The sequence below is a fragment of the Diaphorina citri genome, unplaced genomic scaffold, assembly GCF_000475195.1.
Source record: "Diaphorina citri unplaced genomic scaffold, Diaci psyllid genome assembly version 1.1 scaffold42, whole genome shotgun sequence".
Classification (NCBI taxonomy): domain Eukaryota; kingdom Metazoa; phylum Arthropoda; class Insecta; order Hemiptera; family Psyllidae; genus Diaphorina; species Diaphorina citri.
This window is the reverse complement of record NW_007377479.1, coordinates 234,984-255,808: the sequence shown is the minus strand read 5'-3', so window position 1 is coordinate 255,808 and position 20,825 is coordinate 234,984. Positions and strand designations below refer to the sequence as shown.

The following is a 20,825-nucleotide window of genomic DNA, read 5'->3' as shown; positions in this document are numbered from 1 at the left end:
TGAGGTCCGCTGAATATTGGACACCAAAAGCTCTTCAATACCAAGCATTCTCCGGCACTTTCCAAGCCTGGTTCTGACTACAGGAATAAATTTAAAACCTGAAGTGCTTAGGAGATGCTCAATGGATTATGTTTGTATTAGATAGCTACATATTTATATTCAATAAAAGCATGAATTAAAAGATTGAGAGAAAGAAAAAAATTGTAACCTGCAGCCAAGTCAAGAAACAAGGAAAGGATGTAATGTAACACATTTCACGTGATTAGTGCCCCAGGCAAAGTTGCCCGTACATCACAAACTCTACTCAAGGTGCACAAGCAGCACAAGGCTTCCTCGAAGAACTTTGGCTCCTAGGGAAAAGATGAAGTGGTATAATATAAAGGTGAGTTCAAACGTAGTCGTCCCGCCGCGCCGTCGATCGACGACGGGAAACTATGTTATCGAGGCAGTGTGGACGGTTCACTCGACATCGATCGACGGCTGGTCGACCACGTGTGGACACACCTTAAAGTCTCTGACGTTGGCATTTGGAAGGTTTGTCCTGCCCTCATCATTCAAAAGAGAAAAGTGGATGGAAATTGGGAATCACAAAAATCACGTAGAATCTGAGTTTGTTACTTTTCCAATATCTTTGAAGATTTAGGAAGTCTGTTTTCTTAATGCAACATATCATATGGCAGAATTGGGAATGCAGTTATTACCGTACCATTGAGCCAAAACTGAAGGGCTTTTGAAGAGATTTGATAGAAGGATCTGAAACTGTTGTGGTCTTCGTTCGAAATCAAAGAGAGAAACTTTATCCTAAACAGATAAGCTCCGTTCTGAGAACGAACCTTTCTCGTTTATGATAAAGGTCTCCCCGGAAACTGAAGGTTTGAATCGATGCCATACGGGCATACGTTAATTTATTTTAAACCGATTATGAAATACACAATTAAGCCCGTTTATAAAAAATTGAAATCGAGAAATCGACGACGAATATTTGAACTGGCTAAAAGTTATATAAGTAGATCTCTTCTAAAAACCAATGCAATGTCGACAACAATATACGTACATGTAGTACCAGCTTGAATTTTCCCTTGCTAAAGAAATAGCAACGGTTGAGTGGGGAGTGTGAAAGGCTCGTAAAATTTGTAACCAAAACCAAATGTCAGCCTAAAGTAATCACCCTAGTTAGGGCTGATTGAGAGGCTGACGAAAAACGCCGACCCCGTCTGTACACGGGAAAAGGCGAAAAAGAAGACGAAGAAGAGGTACCTGGTCGTGTAAAAATAAAACGAAGATTGAACTAATTTTATTTAAGACGTGTGAGATCCCAGCGGCAAATCTTTTGACCTCCCATTAAACTCGACAGCAAAAAGTGGGTTTCCCAACAGCATATAACAAAGTACTCGTGAAGTGGACATTGCTGTTAATTCTAGGAAATATAAACCGATCTAGGAAAGAGAAAGATTGAATCGGTTTAGATTCTGAGAATCTTGAAAAAAAGGTTTCTTGGGAATAGCTAGTTAAATGTGACATATACGTAGGTATGTAGATACTCATGTAGTATTGTAGGTATCTATGAAAGTTTAACAATTTACATACTCTCTCTCTCTCTCTCTCTCTCTCTCTCTCTCCCTTTCTCTCTCTCTCCCTCTCTCTTTCCCACATACGACCCAAACCATTCAGTACAAAATTAATGACTTTCTTCTTGTTTTGGATTCTGAGAATCTTGAAAAAAAAGGTTTCTTGGGAACAGCTAGTTAAATGTGACATATACGTATACCTATAGGTATGTAGATACTCGTATAGTATTGTAGGGATCTATGAAAGTTTAACAATGTACATACTCTCTCTCCCTCTCTCTTTCCCACATACGACCCAAACTATTCAGTACAAAATTAATGACTTTCTTCTTCCTTCTCTTCTTGGTCTTCTTTTCATTCCTTTTAGTCACTTCTTATTTTTGAAACTCGTTCTTTGTGATTATCCTTTCATTTCTAGTCTTCTTCTTGTTCTTTTTCTTGTCCTCCTCCTCCTCTTCCTCCCCCTCTTTAAGATTCGCCTTTTCTTGCTGCTGCCGCTTATGCATTATCCAAGTCTGGGTGGGATCCCATATTCGTTCACAAAAGATGGGAACACACAATTCGAAAAACATGGAAAGTCTTGAAACACACAACCGCTGAATGGAAAACTAGCAAGATGAACTTTTGAAAGGATAAAACACTTGTGAATACCACAATGCGTTCTCATAAATGTCATACAATCTCAGAGCAGGCTGATTTTGTAAAGAGATTTCATAGAAAAAAAGGGCCCTATATGGACTCTATAGAACCGATCGATCCTAAAATTTAAAGATTAAATGCCCTTAAGGGGTTCAACATACCTGCCAAATAAGAAAGGGGGGGGAGCTAAATTTCGGGAGGGTGAATCAGAGAGATATGGTGAAATAACTAAACGAAATCTTTGAAGATTTTTATCCATTGTGGGTTAAAATTTTCGGACTAAAAAGTCAATCTTATGACTATAAAACAATTTAAAATCGATAATATTCAAAAATAATCCAAGGCTTAACTTGCATGATTCAACGGGACCGGTTGTATAATCAATTTTACATCTGTTGATTGTATTCAAAAATATGAGAAAACTAGCAAGATGAACTTTTGAAAGGATAAAACACTTGTGAATACCACAATGCGTTCTCATAAATGTCATACAATCTCAGAGCAGCTTGATTTTGTAAAGAGATTTCACAGAAAAAAGGTGCCCTATAGGGAACCTATAGAACCGATCGATCCTAAAATTCAAAGATTAAATGCCCTTAAGGGGTTCAACATACCTGCCAAATAAAAAGGGGGGGAAGCTAAATTTCGGGAGGGTGAATTAGAGAGATATGGTGAAATAAATAAACGAAATCTTTGAAGATTTTTATCCATTGTGGGTTAAAATTTTCGGACTAAAAAGTCAATCTTATGACTATAAAACAATCTAAAATCGATAATATTCAAAAATAATCCAAGGCTGAACTTGCATGATTCAACGGGACCGGTTGTATAATCAATTTTACATCTGTTGATTGTATTCAATAATATGTATTTAAATACTTTCGGGTGGGCCACCATTTTAAATGAAGATTCAAGCTTCGCTTAGATCCTCTCCACTTCGCTTCACTAAGCTCAAATGTAAAGCTCAGCTGGGTGGAAATACATGTAGACTTTGAGAATCATCCAAAAGTTGATCCAATACGCTTGAGATATAAACATGTTTAAACCAAGTGCCCAGCGGTAGGTAAAACAACGTTACATGAAGAGTCCACGGGAAGAAGGATGAAGGTACTAACTATGTGATCGAGTTGTTGGGCTTAATTTTTGACTGGAGTTGAACCAGTACTTTTCCTAAGATCTCTCGATGAGAGTCGAACAGGAAGAGACATTAATTAACCTATGTTGCAACTTGCAACAGCCTAAAGGTACGTTGCTTTAAGCAAAAATTGTACAATTTATTTGCGAAATTTCAAGTAAAAAATGTGAAATTTGTTTCCAAACTTTTTAGCCCTCTATATCTTTTTTATTCTTCTTCATTGTCCTCTTCTACTTGTTCTTTTTATTCGTTCCTTACATCCTCTATATCTTTTTTATTCTTCTTCATTGTCCTCTTCTACTTGTTCTTTTTATTCGTTCCTTACATCCACTTGATTTATTTCACTTGATTTTGTAACGTTCGTAGTGTCGGCGGTCATAGTGAAGAAAATGCTTTGGGCCCTTTCGTAAAGTTACCTTATCTTTTCTCTAAATGTCGTTCCGGGAATCCTTCAGATTGATCGGGATTATATGGAATCCTTCAAAATAGAATAGACGACAGTTAACTTGAAGAAAATGCTTTGGGCCCTTTTGTAAAGTTACCTTATCTTTTCTCTAAATGTCGTTCCGGGAATTCTTCAGATTGATCGGGATTATGGAATCCTTCAAAATAGAATAGACTACAGTTAACTCGAAGAAAATGCTTTGGGCCCTTTTGTAAAGTTACCTTATCTTTTCTCTAAATGTCGTTCCGGGAATTCTTCAGATTGATCGGGATTATACGGAATCCTTCAAAATAGAATAGACTACAGTTAACTTATGTTTTATACCTCTTTTAGACTTCATTTATACTGCTAGGATGAGACTGAAAAGTCCCTTCAGATGACTTCTTCACAGTTTCCCGCTTCTTCGGGTTTGGAGTTTCCAGTTAGATTTATTTTAAAATTCGTTCTTTTCTGAGGCTTTTAGGAAGTGACAAATTTTGCCATTGAATGCCTTTCCTACATCAAACCTCACTGGCTTGACTTCCCAAAAGACTTACTTTTCACAGTTCCAATACTTTTTCTCTTATATGTATATCTTCCTCTTTTGTCTTGGACATCCTATGCTTTGATATACTAAATATACCTAATGTATAATATATACTAAATATACCTACATATAAGTAGGTATCGACTATAACTAGGTACCTACTTGAGACAAATCTTGAATTTTCGGGACGAACCAAAATTTATTTGACAAGTTTCCATTTGAGAAGTCTGTTGTTAGATACAAATCTCTCAATATAAATAAATATTCAACAATTGGTATACCCATCCGTAAAAGCCGGGCCATTGAATGCCTTTCCTACATCAAACTTTACTGACTTGACTTCCCAAAAGACTTACTTTTCACAGTTCCAATACTTTTTCTCTTATCTTCCTCTTTTGTCTTGGACATCCTATCCTTTGATATATACTAAATATACCTACATATAAGTAGGTATCGACTATAACTACCTACTTGAGACAAATCTTGAATTTTCGGGACGAACCAAAATTTATTTAAGAAGTTTCCATTCATCTGTTGTTAGATACAAATCTCTCAATATAAATAAATATTCAACAAATGGTATACCCATCCGTAAAAGCCGGAGCTTGTGCCACGGATGGGGACTGTGCTTGGAGTTCGGGGTGCACTCAGCCTCGTGAGGACAATTGAGTAGCTACTGTAATCGAGTAGCGACCAGTGGCGGCATTACAAATCAAAGAATCGAGCGATGATAAATATATGATGATTGAGTAAATGAAAGACTCGTAATACTGTGATACCCACAAAGTTGTGAAAAAGCTCTCTGCTTTAATACAAAGATTCATGATTTCATTTTGATATGGGCCCCACGTCGCGTCGACCACCCAGTATGGTCCTGATTTATTTTCATGTATGAATATGAATAAAGAGGTGAAGTGTATATGGTAAATATTGTGCTGTGGAGAGAAGTAAAGTACCGTAAGCTATAGCGAGGACCTATACGAGGATACTGGTACACCTCTGAACTTGGCTTAAGGTCTCGGTCAATGGTGGCTCATCATCCTGAGGTCCAGGCATGGTTTGAATTGACTTGTATGAGAGATTTTAAATTGTGTCCCATTTTTAGACTGTAACAAATCATTTGATATTGTTGAACCTTAAGGTGTGTCCACACATAGTCCGCGGCCGTTGATCGATGTGAATTTATTATGATTCGATGTGGATCGACGTCCCGTCGACTATGTGTGAACACACCTATAAAGCCTGCTTAGGACGCCTAAGTGGTGTTATCAAGACGCTCGACAGGTAAACACGAGGGCTCGGGTTCAATCCCTGACGAGGACTAGAATTCTATCCACAAAATGCGATTCAAAAACGGGTTACACATAAGTTTCTAAAAGATACACCTATTTATCGCATATTTAGACCATAAAAGAGGTTTGGTATATGGGTTCAGTGTCATTTTTCTAGACATTTAATGATTGTACGATATGAGGAAAATGGCTTAATAGCTAATTCCTTGTAAGAGTATGATTGTTTGTACAAGTACGGTTTGTCTTCAAATCAATTTGTCTTTTACAGATCCGCTAATGACATGTGAACATTGAGTTGCAAATGGGGTAAAAATTAATAAATGATTGATCCCTACGTAAAAAGTATTGAAAAATACAAATCTGAGGTCAAAACTCCGAAAAAATAACTCTAAAAGGTCGAAATTTCAATTTTCATTTTCCGTTCTAATGAAAGAATTCAAAGATGTGTGACGTCAGACTTCAGGCAGTTGCCTCGCTAGGTAGCGCTAGTATACAAGCGCGCTTGCGGAGGAGCAGAAAGAAATGCGCAGAAACACATTAATGCGTTGCCTGCGAGGGAGCTTTCCTCGTGACATTTGATTGCTCATCAGGATCAGGTAGACCTGACAGGCGGACCTTTTCAGCCGTACCTGTGAGGTCTACCTGATAGTGTGTGTTCTCATGAGGTAGACCTGACAGGCGGACCTGATCAGTTGTACCTTCCTGATAGTGAGTGACTGTCCTTGGTAGTAAACCGCAAAGTTCTTTTGCCCTAACAGTTTTAGCAGTAAATCACCATAACTTTATCCAAGAGCCTCCAAAGTGCATTACTCTGAGAGCGAGGTTTTTATCGGGGCAAAAGATCTCGGGTGACAATGTATAGTTAGAATGTTGCATGCAAATGTAACTGCCATAGCACTCCATTGAATCTTTGTGTCCATTGTTCTAAACCGAACGCGGATTTCAAGTTTACAAAGAAATTTCAGAGTGAACCTTATCGAACTAGTAGTCTCAGCGAAGTTTTTACTCCCCCTAAAGTTTAAATGGTTTGGAGCATTTTGATACCCTTTGAACTTTAGAAGTTAGTTACCTATACAATTTGAATAATACCTCCTTTTTTTATTTACCTATTAAAAAAAATCCAATGTTGGGTTCCATTTTGGTGTGATCACTTTACGACTAGTAGTCTCAGCGAAGTTTTTACTCCCCCTAAAGTTTAAATGGTTTGGAGCATTTTGATACCCTTTGAACTTTAGAAGTTAGTTATCTATACAATTTGAATAATACCTCCTTTTTTTATTTACCTATTTAAAAAATCCAATGTTGGGTTCCATTTGGGTGTGATCACTTTACATCTAGCGTTAGGATCTGCTCTGCCTGGAGCCCCTGGACACCTTGGTCCCGGGGGAGGCTCAAGGTCCACCAATGGCAAAAGCGCGACCGGGACTTCTTCCTTGAAGGCTTAAACCCATGTTGGGTCAATATTGACATATACTCGGAAACATTGATTTTCTCCTATCCTGTCCTCTTCAAAATATCATAGAATAGAGGTCATATTATGCTGTAACTTCTTTTTAAATTATAATACTTAACCATACATGTGGAGCTAACTAACTAACTAGGCATGCTAGTTATCTTGGATACTGAGGTGCTGAGTTTGGTACTGCCTTTGTTTGACTATGGTCCTGTTCTTTTACCCCAGCACCCAGCAGTCTAAGGCCAGCCGCTACTCACTACTGAATGTGTATGTGCTCATCAGGATCAGGTAGACCTGACAGGCGGACCTTTTCAGCCGTACCTGTGAGGTCTACCTGATAGTGTGTGTTCTCATGAGGTATCAGGTAGACCTGACAGGCGGACCTGATCAGTTGTACCTACCTGATAGTGAGTGACTGTCCTTGGTAGTAAACCGCAAAGTTCTTTTGCCCTAACAGTTTTAGCAGTAAATCACCATAACTTTATCCAAGAGCCTCCAAAGTGCATTACTCTGAGAGCGAGGTTTTTATCGGGGCAAAAGATCTCGGGTGACAATGTATAGTTAGAATGTTGCATGCAAATGTAACTGCCATAGCACTCCATTGAATCTTTGTGTCCATTGTTCTAAACCGAACGCGGATTTCAAGTTTACAAAGAAATTTCAGAGTGAACCTTATCGAACTAGTAGTCTCAGCGAAGTTTTTACTCCCCCTAAAGTTTAAATGGTTTGGAGCATTTTGATACCCTTTGAACTTTAGAAGTTAGTTACCTATACAATTTGAATAATACCTCCTTTTTTTATTTACCTATTAAAAAAAATCCAATGTTGGGTTCCATTTTGGTGTGATCACTTTACGTCCTGAAGTATTCTTTCTTTTCCCCTTACAGAAAACTTATTTGGAACAACCTGGGATTTTTGTGGACAATTGATGTCAGATATCATTAATCGTATATTGTAAGATTTCCATCATTGAAGGCAAGAATAATTGGTTCTTTGAAAACTCATTTGGAACAACCTGGGATTTTAATGGACAATTGATATCAGATATCACTAATCGTATATTGTAAGATTTCCATCATTGAAGGTAAGAAGAATAGGTTCTTTACGTACCACTTTTATTTCGTCGCGTCGGCAGTTTCAGTTTTTCAAATGCCTTTGGGCAATACTTGATTTCTATTCAGCTTAAAATATCCCGCTTTCATTTGGGAATCAGCTTTTCTTTTTCATCCGGCTCGTACAATTTGTCAAACCCCCCCGATTCAGCGAAAGCATAATCTGCTCGGGTCGGAAAGCTCCATCCGTTGCCCAAACTGGAGAACACCGGGAAAAACCATAGCAACCGGTCTTTTCCGAACACTTGGTAGAAGTTGTTGCGCTTTCCCAGATCGAATCCATTCCTGTCCGGTCCATAATTGAACTGGGGGGCCCGATACGCGTCTAAAGTCGTTCGATTGTGGAGCATCAAGTAAATGTGGTACGCCAATAGTGCCAGCTTCACGGTGGTCAATGAAGCTGCCAGCAAAAGCAGTGGGAAACAGCGTGATAGAGTGAAGACGAGCCAGAAGTGATCTGACTTTACCTTGGTCATGGAAAGGATCATGGTAGTCAGAATGAAGCCGAAGTACAAAACACCATAGGTGAGGAACAGAACGAAGAATTTGTAGTTGGCGTAGGAGACGCAGTTGTTGATCCAGGGACAGTGGTGGTCCATTTTTTCATGATGCACTTCTTGGACTCGAACCATCAACCTCCAGATCTGAAATTTACTGTTTTACCTTTGGACGTCTCATTCATCTCGGGTAGACTCATCATGCCGGATCTGGCTTCAATGGAATTGTTGAGATCTTCGTGGAAACCTGAAACGAAAAGACCCAATGAGACGGTATTACTCGTAAATTAGACGCCCATGGGTATGTATTAGGCTATTAGGTGACCAAATATGAAATGTTTCTCAAATTTCCTCTAAACCCTGAACATCTCTACAATATTGTGAAGAACCGTACTGTCCTCTTTGATCCATAACTAATTAATCACTAAAGCAGGGATTTTAAACTGGCAGACCGCGAGAATTTTATGTAAAACTTAGTTTACTTAGTCACATTTGCCACAAATCAACCCCTCCTTAAGGTTGTGGATATGTATCGAAAGAGATAAAAAATCAGTCCAAGCCTAGCAAAATGAAAGACTTGTAATACTGTGATACCCACAAAGTTGTGAAAAAGCTCTCTGCTTTACCACAAAGATTCATGATTTCATTTTGATATGGGCCCTACGTCGCGTCGACCACCCAGTATGGTCCTGATTTATTTTCATGTATGAATATGAATAAAGAAGTGAAGTGTATATGGTAAATATTGTGCTGTGGAGAGAAGTAAAGTACCGTAAGCTATAGCGAGGACCTATACGAGGATACTGGTACACCTCTGAACTTGGCTTAAGGTCTCGGTCAATGGTGGCTCATCATCCTGAGGTCCAGGCATGGTTTGAATTGACTTGTATGAGAGATTTTAAATTGTGTCTCATTTTTAGACTGTAACAAAGCATTTGATACTGTTGGGCCTTAAGGTGTGTCCATCGATGTGGATCGACGTCCCGTCGACTATGTGACAGGTCCGCTAGGGGTCGCAATATCTCATCAACCTTATCGACACTGTTCTTGACCGTTCGGATCTCCTCTCGGGTTTTCTCGGATACTCGAAACTGTTCGGGTATGTCCGTCGATGTTGTGACGATCAGCTTGACGAAGCTCCAGATGTACATGAAGAACAGGCCATGGTAGACACAGAGGATGGCGTATTTGATGTGGACGTCTTCGAAAATGAGGGAAGTCTTGTAGAATTCGAAGATGTAGTACCAGTAGGAGAAGATAAACGCGGACATGGACATCAGGACGGGGATACTTCGAAAATGAGGGAAGTCTTGTAGAATTCGAAGATGTAGTACCAGTAGGAGAAGATAAACGCGGACATGGACATCAGGACGGGGATTGCGTTGGCACATTTCAGCAAACACTGACAGATTCTTCCAAAGAGAGCCATGTGGTTCGGCTGGGATCCAATTTTAATGAGTTAATCACCCAAATATGTTCCTATAAACTAAACAACTGCTTTCGCAGGAATCGATGAAATACACAATTAAGCCCGTTTATAAAAAATTGAAATCGAGAAATCGACGACGAATATTTGAACTGGCTAAAAGTTATATAAGTAAATCTCTTCTAAAAACCAATGCAATGTCGACAACAATATACGTACATGTAAAACCAGCCTGAATTTTCCCTTGCTAAAGAAATAGCAAAGGTTGAGTGGGGAGTGTGAAAGGCTCGTAAAATTTGTAACCAAAACCAATTGTCAGCCTAAAGTAATCACCCAAGTTAGGGCTGATTGAAGGCTGACGAAAAACGCCGACCCCGTCTGTACACGGGAAAACGCGAAAAAGAAGACGAAGAAGAAGAAGTACCTGGTCGTGTAAATATAAAACGAAGATTGAACTAATTTTATTTAAGACGTGTGAGATCCCAGCAAAGTGGCAAATCTTTTGACCTCCCATTTGACTCGATAGCAAAAAGTGGGCTTCCCAACAGCATATAACAAAGTACTCGTGAAGTGGACATTGCTGTTAATTCTAGGAAATATAAACCGATCTAGGAAAGAGAAAGATTGAATCGGTTTGGATTCTGAGAATCTTGAAAAAAAAAGGTTTCTTGGGAACAGCTAGTTAAATGTGACATATACGTAGGTATGTATAGATACTCGTATAGTATTGTAGGTATCTATGAAAGTTTAACAATGTTCATACTCTCTCTCTCCCTCTCTCTCTCTCTCTCTCTCTCCCTCTCTCTCTCTCCCTCTCTCTTTCCCACATACGACCCAAACCATTCAGTACAAAATTAGTGACTTTCTTCTTGTTCTCTTCTTGGTCTTCTTTTCATTCTTTTCAGTTACTTACTTCTTATTTTTGAAACTCGTTCTTTGTGATTATCCTTTCATTTCTAGTCTTCTTTTTGTTCTTGTTCTTTTTCTTGTCCTTCTCATTCTTCTCCTCCTCCTCTTTAAGGTTCACCTTTTCTTGCCGCTGCCACTTGTGCATTATCCGAGTCTGGGTGGGATCCCATATTCGTTCGCAAAAGATGGGAACACACAATTCGAAAAACTGACTCCTTTATCGGGATATATTTTGGTCTTTGGTTCTTTCAGTTCTTCTTTTCTTAGCTCTTCTTCTTTCAGCATCTTCTTTCTCTTCATTATATCAAGTGCTTTTTTCCTTGTCCGTTTTCTTCTTCGGAATCAGCCCTTGTAAGATACTTCTTATTCTTCTTTTTACTTTATCTTCCAGTTCCTTGTTCTTCAACTACCTCTATATCTTTTTTATTCTTCTTCATTGTCCTCTTCTACTTGTTCTTTTTATTCGTTCCTTACATCTACTTGATTTATTTCACTTGATTTTGTAACGTTCGTAGTGTCGACTCGATGAGAGTCGAACAGGAAGAGACATTATTTAACCTATGTTGCAACAGCCTAAAGGTACGTCACTTTAAGCAAAAATTATACAATTTATTTGCGAAATTTCAAGTAAAAAAGGTGAAATTTGTTTCAAAAATTTTTAGCAAAAATTGTGAAATTTCTTTGGGAACTTTTTAAATGTAATATTGGACTTTTGGTGAAAATATGCCCAAGCCAACATTCACATATGTATCGAGGACATCTTGAAAAAAGAGAGAGAGAGAGAGAGAGAGAGAGAGAGAGAGAGAGAGAGAGAGAGAGACTACATAGGTGAAATTACATACAAAAATCATCTGATCGTTCAAGGATTCAGCCTCAAGTGCCAAATTATTATGTCTAATATGGTCGAACGAAAAACACAATCTTCCTCCCGTGGGCTCTTCACATGTTATCTTTCTCAGTCAGAGCCGAAGGTACGACACTGATGAATTGTGTTCAATAGCGAAACAGGCCAGAACGCTCTAGCGTTAGGATCTGCTCTGCCTGGAGCTCCTGGACACCTTGGTCCCGGAGGAGGCTCAAGATCCACCAATGCCAGAGTTTCTTCCTTGAAGGCATAAACAGCATGTCAATTGACATACATGGTCAATTGACATACATGTGCAAATATACATACTCGGAAAGGTTAATTTTCTCCTATCATGTCCTCTTCTCTTCAAACTATCATCGAATAGAGTTTATTTTATGCTGTATATTCTTTCTTTTTGAATTAGAATACTTAGCCATACTTGTGGATCTAACTAACTAACTAACTAACTAGGCATGCTAGTTAGCTTGGATACTGAGGTGCTGAGTTTGGTACTGCCTTTGTTTGACTATGGTCCTGTTCTTTTACCCCAGCAGTCTAAGGCCAGCCGCTACTCACTACTGAATGTGTATGTGCTCATCAGGATCAGGTAGACCTGACAGGCGGACCTTTTCAGCCGTACCTGTGAGGTCTACCTGATAGTGTGTGTTCTCATGAGGTATCAGGTAGACCTGACAGGCGGACCTGATCAGTTGTACCTAATGAAATAGTCCTACATACAGAAAAGACCCCCGTTTCAATGTAATGTAAACGTGTTTCCTTAGTTAGCCGTCAAACAGGACTTTTTTCAAGAGGTTTAACATAGTTTGACTGTAACGGCTGATTCGTAGGATATAAACATGTTTAAACCAAGTGCCCAGCGGTAGGTAAAACAACGTTACATGAAGAGTCCACGGGAAGAAGGATGAAGGTACTAACCACATAATATGTGATCGAGTTGTTGGGCTTAATTTTTGACTGGAGTTGAACCAGACCTTTTCCTAAGATCTCTCGATGAGAGTCGAACAGGAAGAGACATTAATTAACCTGTGTTGCAACAGCCTAAAGGTACGTTGCTTTAAGCAAAAATTGTACAATTTATTAGCGAAATTTCAAGTAAAAAATGTGAAATTTGTTTCCAAACTTTTTAGCAAAAAATTGTGAAATTTCTTTGGGAACTTTTTAAATGTAATATTGGGCTTTTGGTGAAAATATGCCCAAGCCAACATTCACATATGTATCGAGGATATCTTATGAAAAGAAAAAGAGAGAGGGAGAGAGACTACATAGGTGAAATTACAAAAATCATCTGATCGTTCAATGATTCCTGCTGAATTAAAACGAACTTTGCCCAAGGATTCAGCCAGCCTCAAGTGCCAAATTATTATGTCTAATGTGGTCGAACGAAAAGCACAATCTTCCTCCCGTGGACTCTTCACATGTTATCTTTCTCAGGATGTTTAACATTTAACAATGAAGATACCAAATACATATTCGCATCCTCACATCAGCCAGTTCATAACATCATGGGTGTTTCTTTTAAAACAGTGCTACTCAATCTGTGTCCCGCGTCACTCTAGTGTGCCGCGAGGGCGCCTTACGTGTGCCGCGAGATTTGGGATTTAAAAATGAAATAAAGATCACAAAACTGATAAAGTAAAGAAAGAGAGCATGCCAAATTGAGAAAAAAGACTACGGCGCTATTAAAAGATTCACTCTTATACAACACTAACCTACTTGAGACAAATCTTGAATTTTTGGGACGAACCAAAATTTATTTAATTTATTTAAGAAGTTTCCATTTGTATCTAACAACAGATTTAGATACAAATCTCTCAATATAAATAAATATTCAACAAATTGTATACCCATCTGTAAAAGACGGAGATTGTGCCACGGATGGGGAAGCTTGTGCCAAATGAAATATATTTGTGGAAACGGGCCTTACGTAGCATGAACTGGGTGCCCCAGAGCCGAAGGTACGACACTGATGAATTGTGTTCAATAGCGAAACAGGCCAGAACGCTCTAGCGTTAGGATCTGCTCTGCCTGGAGCCCCTGGACACCTTGGTCCCGGGGGAGGCTCAAGGTCCACCAATGGCAAAAGCGCGACCAGGACTTCTTCCTTGAAGGCTTAAACCCATGTTGGGTCAATATTGACATATACTCGGAAAGGTTGATTTTCTCCTGTCCTCTTCAAAATATCAAAGAATTGAGGTCATATTATGCTGTAACTTCTTTTTAAATTATAATACTTAACCATACATGTGGAGCTAACTAACTAACTAACTGGAATGTGACAAATTTAACCAGCCTATATCACCCACAGTACTCAACATTTATGTGCTGGATGAGGGAATGGGGAGTGCCGCGGGAAGATTGGAGTCTTGAGAAGTGTGCCGCGGGGGCAACAACTTAAATTATAATAATAATAATAATAATATCCGAGCCCCACAACATCCAGTCACGGAATCAATCATTTGCAGGATACAAATTTCTTGACCCCGCCGGGAATCGAACCCGGGTCTCCCGCGTGCAAGGCGAGTGCAGTGACCACTACGCCAAAATTTCTTGACCCCGCCGGGAATCGAACCCGGGTCTCCCGCGTGCAAGGCGAGCGCAGTGACCACTACGCCATGGGAGTCAGTCAGCAACAACTTTGAGAAGCACTGTTTCAAAATTTGTTCACGATCTGAATTTGACCGCCAGGCATGGCCTGATCGAGGAAGATGTTATGGGTCTCTCGTCTCTCGCGATGAAGATAGCGGTACTGTGTGTATTCTGCTGGCTCTCAAGATATACATATCAGGATTATCATACATATAAGAATACATGTATATGCCCGAGTAATATTGTGTTTTACTATTATAGGGTCTGTCTGTGGCCTAGAAGGGCTAGACCATTTTTGAAATTAAAATAACTTTATTTCGGATGAAATTGGTAGTAATTGGAATATGTCCAGAAATCTATAGGTAAGGGTGAAAAATTTATATAATTTATAATGTCAAGGCAAAAAAAAACACCTTAAATAGGTTGTAAAGGTCTACGTACGTGAAAGGTAAACCTTCTGCCAAGTCATTTTACCTTTTTATTTTAGAAACAGTTAGTGGAGATGTCAAAACCCCCCTTTCATAGAAACATAGTTTATTAGCGGAGATGTCAAAATCCCATTTTATAGAAACATTAGTGGAGATGACAAAACTCCCATTTAGTATGCATTGCTGCAGTTCCTTTAGTCTAGGCTGACCAGTGACTTATGCCCATTTTAAAATAGGTCTACTCTTTTGATGAATCCTGTAGTAAGGATAGAATGTGCTTACGAGCCTATACTGCCTATAATAAGGTGACTAAGAATGTAGGTACATATTATTTGACCACTAATAATACTAATATCCATAGGTGACCACGTATTATCAGAAATCAGCCAGCCAATGGGTGTACTTTCTACGAATATTGTGTAGGTAATGTAGGTATCTTCAACATACTTAATTGTGGCCAGATTCACAGGTATCCATTGGACAGGTGATGAGCAAATATTGAAGTTGGCACACTTTGATAAAAGTAAATATTGTACAACAGCTGATAAAGTTGATTTAAAGTTTACAGAGGCCATTAGCTTTACTTCATACGCAAAAAGCCCACTCCAAGGCTTAGGTGTAGAGGCAAAAGGGGCAAACAGCCCTAAAGGATGGGTTAAGCATACACCAATCTACGGAGGACATTATTAGTTCTAGCTCATAAAAGGACAACGGTTATGTAAAAGCTGTTGGACCCAAATCAAAAACTCCTTCATAAAAGAATATGAGGACATTATTAGTTCTAGCTCATAAAAGGACAACGGTTATGTAAAAGCTGTTGGACCCAAATCAAAAACTTCTTCATAAAAGAATAAATTGTTCTCATTTTTATTCCTTTTCCTTATTTCATATCCGGGTGATTGTTAAGGTAGAAGAGTTCCTTTTCGTTCAAAAAAAAAAAAAAAAAAAAAAAATCGTGTCCTGCGTAGTGGGAACACTCTTATTTAAATTACATTGCCTACAAGGACATTTGGAAAAGAATCGGAGGAAACTCACGACAAGTGGGAACGATGGGCCTTAAGTGCTAAGCGTCACCAGGCTAAATTTTTAGACTTGGACTCGAACCACCAACCTCGAGATCCGAAGTCCATGCTAACCACTACACCACCGTCTTTACTTGTATAGAAGCGAGATTTAACCCGATTAGTAACTTGACCCGGCTTAAGGCTTAAGAGAAGAACTTTCCTATTATGAAATATTACAGGGAGAGAAACATAAAGAGCGTTATCTAATGTACAAGATTCGGTCTTTACTTGTATAGAAGCGAGATTTAACCCGATTAGTAACTTGACCCGGCTTAAGGCTTAAGAGAAGAACTTTCCTATTATGAAATGTTACAGGGAGAGATACATAGAATAGAATATACCTTGTTTATCCTGCCAGAATGAGACTGAAAAGTCCCTTTACTCCCGCACTCTAAACAAGATCGTAGCCAAGACGGCTGGCTCATTTTTTTTTTTTTTTTTCATTTAAAGTTACGTGTACAATGTGACGAGTATTGGTACGAAAACGATTACTGGGTGTTTTACCTTGATGCTTTTTATGTTATTTCAGTGGAAGAAAGCACCAAAGAGATTGTAGCCAAGGCAGCTCGAGCGGTTGGCTCACTCAAGGATTGCGAGTTCGATATCCGTTTCAACCCAGATGTGTTTAGCCCGGGAGTACGTCATGTGGATAAGGAACAACTGAGACGACAGAGAGTTTAAATAAAAAAAAAGTATACAAATTATTTGTTGATGGATTAATTAAGAGAGGAATAGGGGTGTGGAACTTTAGGATAAAGTTTACCACGTTTTTGTCCTGTAAATTTTAGGCTTTCTGTGTGTTTCTTGGGCTATTTGCTATTTGGTTGTCTTCGAAATTCTACATCTTTTCTAATTGTGGAAGAAAGCACCAAAGAGATCGTAGCCAAGGCAGCTCGCGCGGTCGGCTCCCTCAAGGATTGCGAGTTCGATATCCGTTTTAACCCAGATGTGTTTAGTTAATTTGTAATCATAATGAGATATCTTCTTCTATGACTGATACTTCTAATGTTTTGTATGCTATTTTATTTCAGTGGAAGAAAGCACCAAAGAGATCATAGAAAAGGTGGCTTATTTTGTTTATTCAAAGTCACAAAGTGACGAATGTTGGTACGAAAACGGTTATTGGGTGTTTTACCGCTTTTATGGTGTTTTACAGATTTTATGTATTTTTTCTTCCAAAGAGAGCCATGCGGTTCGGCTGAGATCCAATTTTAATGAGTTAATCACCCAAATATGTTCCTATAAACTAAACAACTGCTTCCGCAGGAATCGATGAAATACACAACTAAGCCCGTTTATAAAAAATTGAAATCGAGAAATCGACGAATATTTTAACTGGCTAAAAGTTATATGTATAAGTAGATCTCTTAAGGGAGCTTTCCTCGGGACATCTGATGTGACGTCATGGCCTACGGGTGCGTATGCCATGACGTCAATGTTCACGATTTACCGGTATTTTTTAAATCGATTTATCTCGGGATCTAGAAGTCGTAGGAGAAAAAGAAAAATTCCGTTGGTCCTCATTTTTCCTGCTCTATGACTTTGAAACATCACCCAAGTAAGCGCAACTGTTCTATTGAAAATTCGCGACCACCTGGATACGAACAGCAACATATTTGTACCTAGTGTATCTCAGCACATATCGTAAATTCCAAACCGTTCCTTTTAATAGGTCTCTTTGTAATGTGTGTTGATTTGTATTGTCTCTGCATGCTAATTTACTAGTAGATGACAGGTGTCTAATATGATACCCTTTCATGTTTTTTTTTTCTTCTTCTTCTTCTTCTTCTTCTTCTTCTTCTTCTTCTTCTTCTTCTTCTTCAACCACCGCCGTTTTTATTACGTACGAGTAAGGACTTTTTGGTCAAAATCCCTGATGTAAAAAGGAATTTTATTGTGTTGAGCATTGTTATATCCTTGTCACAAATATCTTTGATTTGGACTCGAACTACCAACCTCCAAATCCAAGACCTTGTTTGGACTGCGGGAGTATTGGGAGCATTGTTATATCCTTGTCACAAATATCTTTGATTTGGACTCGAACTACCAACCTCCAAATCCAAGACCTTGTTTGGACTGCGGGAGTATTGGGACTTTTCAGTCTAATTCTGGCAGGATAAACAAGGTATATTCTACTCTACATCACTGAGGTTGGTTTCCCTGATGTACCAAATACAATACTTCTGGAGTAACTTCAAAGAGTGTATTACTAAAGATGATTTTTATTATGGGATCAAGATAATCATGGCTCTACTTATCTACTTTAATGTAGGTTTAAAACAAATTGAAATTTTTGGACATTGGATTTCAGTTATCGATGTTATACAGGGCACATTACATTGAAATGGGGGTCCTTCCTGACGAAATTCCTATGTGCATAGTCCAGTATGTAAGTAGGCTTATCTACTTTAATGTAGGTTTAAAACAAATTGAAATTTTTGGACATTTGATTTGAGTTATCGATGTTATACAGGGCACATTACATTGAAATAGGGGTCCTTTCTGACGAAATTCCTATGTGCGGAGTTCAGTATGTAGGGCTATTGCATCCATATTATATTCAGGGTACAAGATTGAGCGTCGCTCCTCTACTTCTTCTAGTATTTGCCCATGTTGCTAATGTACCGTACGGATTCTCTAATCCGCTTTGTTTACATGACATATGCTATTGGGATGTTTGTATTGGTAATTAATAGCTTGGGGAAAAGTTCAATAGGAATTCGTCAAACCGTGTCAAAGTTCTTAAACGTGTTTGGGATGAAATAGTCGCTTTGTGTGTAGATTTTTATATGAGGGCTAAAAAAAAACTGAAAAGGGGAAAAATATCCTGAAAAAAGCGGACGAAGTCGAGGTTTTACTACTAGAGAGTTCTGTTCTTTACAGCTCTATTGTCTTACCTACAATGATGTGTCCTATCGGGCTTCACAAGTCCACAAATATCACAGTATCGCACCCGTCCATCGATCGAATACGTCTGTATCGCCAACCGGTCCGCTAGCATTCATAAAGAATGAAGTGTAGTTTAGGAAAAGGGTTTCATATTATTTCAAGAAATGCAGTAGACGTTATTAATAATTAAACTTACCCTCTGAAATGGCGGCTTTACCAGAAGGGCCTTAAACGCCAGGTCATATGACTCAAAGAGATTTGAAAAAGAATTGGTTTCATTTCCAGAAGTGTGTGTTGGGTACATTTCTAAAGTTTTGCACTAAATAGAGTGAAGGTAAAAACACACTATAATCACGTCACGTGAGCTCCCGTGACGTGAGGGCAGTGTAGCTATCGTGAACGATATCACCTACTTTATTATTGGAGAACTTTGAACCATATCTTTGTGACTCGAGCTCACAGGCGTGATAATGATTGTAGTGTGTTCCTACCCTAAAATGCTTTAAATGTCCCAGAAAATGTAACGAACTTGCAGAGTTGGTGTTGGGATATGTATAAGTTCCGCTAGGGGTCGCAATATCTCATCAACCTTATCGACACTGTTCTTGACCGTTCGGATCTCCTCTCGGGTTTTCTCGGATACTCGGAACTGTTCGGGTATGTCCGTCGATGATGTGATGATCAGCTTGACGAAGCTCCAGATGTACATGAAGAACAGGCCATGGTAGACACAGAGGATGGCGTATTTGATGTGGACGTCTTCGAAAATTGATTCGTATAAGCTCAAGACAACCTTTAGGCCTTTTTGTGTACGAACGACTGGGGTCTTATCGTCCCGAAATCAAAGAGGGAAGGAAGAAGACGGGATATTAGAAAGCCAGCCGCCGCGCAGCGCCGTTCCGAATACAAAGCTTATCTGTACAGGATAAAGTTCGCCCCGGGTGGGAATCGAATCCGCGACCTAGAGCTTACAAAAAAATCGTGCTACCCTTCAATCTAACTAAGGTGACTTCAAAGCTCTTTAGGGAAAAAAACTTTCTACTTACCACTGGAAAAGTTCGCCAAGAGAAAAAAATACAACAAAAGTTTCAGAGATTCCATTAAAATATTCAGTATATGCAACATGCAACAAATTAATGAAGTACGAATTGAACTTGACCAAAACTTAAAAGAAATAATAAATCAATTAGGTAAGTCAAAGGAATGATAAATTGAAATTGAATTATTTTTGGGTTAGGGCATTCATAAAGAATGAAGTTTAGGAAAAGGGTTTCATATTATTTCAAGAAATGCAGTAGACGTTATTAATAAATAAACTTACCTTCTGAAATGGCGGCTTTACCAGAAGGGCCTCAAAGGCCAGGTCATAGGTATGACTCAAAGAGGGATTTGAAAAAGAATTGGTTTCATTTCCAGAAGTGTATGTTGGGTACATTTCTAGAGTTTTGCACTAAATAGAGTGAAGGTAAAAACACACTATAATCACGTCACGTGATCTCCCGTGACGTGAGGGCAGTGTAGCTATCGCGAACGATATCACCTACTTTATTATGGGAGAACTTTGAACCATATCCTTGTGACTCGAGCTCACAGGCGTGAAAATGATTGTAGTGTGTTCCTACCCTAAAATGCTTTAAATGTCCCAGAAAATGTGACAAACTTGCAGAGTTGGTGTTGGGATATGTATAGTAAATCATCTTCATTAAGTTATCTATACCAATCTAGTTGTTTCCTTCTTCTAAGTTAAAATTGTTAACCCACTTACCTTCTGTGTACCCATAACTAGGTACTAGGTATCAATGGTCCCGCTTTTGTTTCCTTCTTCTAAGTTAAAATTGTTAACCCACTTACCTTCTGTGTACGCTTAACTAGGTAGTAGGTATCAATGGTCCCGCTTCCTCAATGCTGAGATGATTCAAGTGGGAGGAAACAATAAACAAAACTTGTGAATATTTTCTACAAAAAGATGAAAGGAGACAGTTTTA

At 38.8% G+C, this 20,825-nt stretch overlaps 1 pseudogene; it reads right to left on the bottom strand.

Moving 5' to 3' along the window:
* Nucleotides 1-8,084: 8,084 nt before the first annotated feature.
* Nucleotides 8,085-8,787, bottom strand: LOC103514021 (annotated as a pseudogene).
* Nucleotides 8,788-20,825: the final 12,038 nt, after the last annotated feature.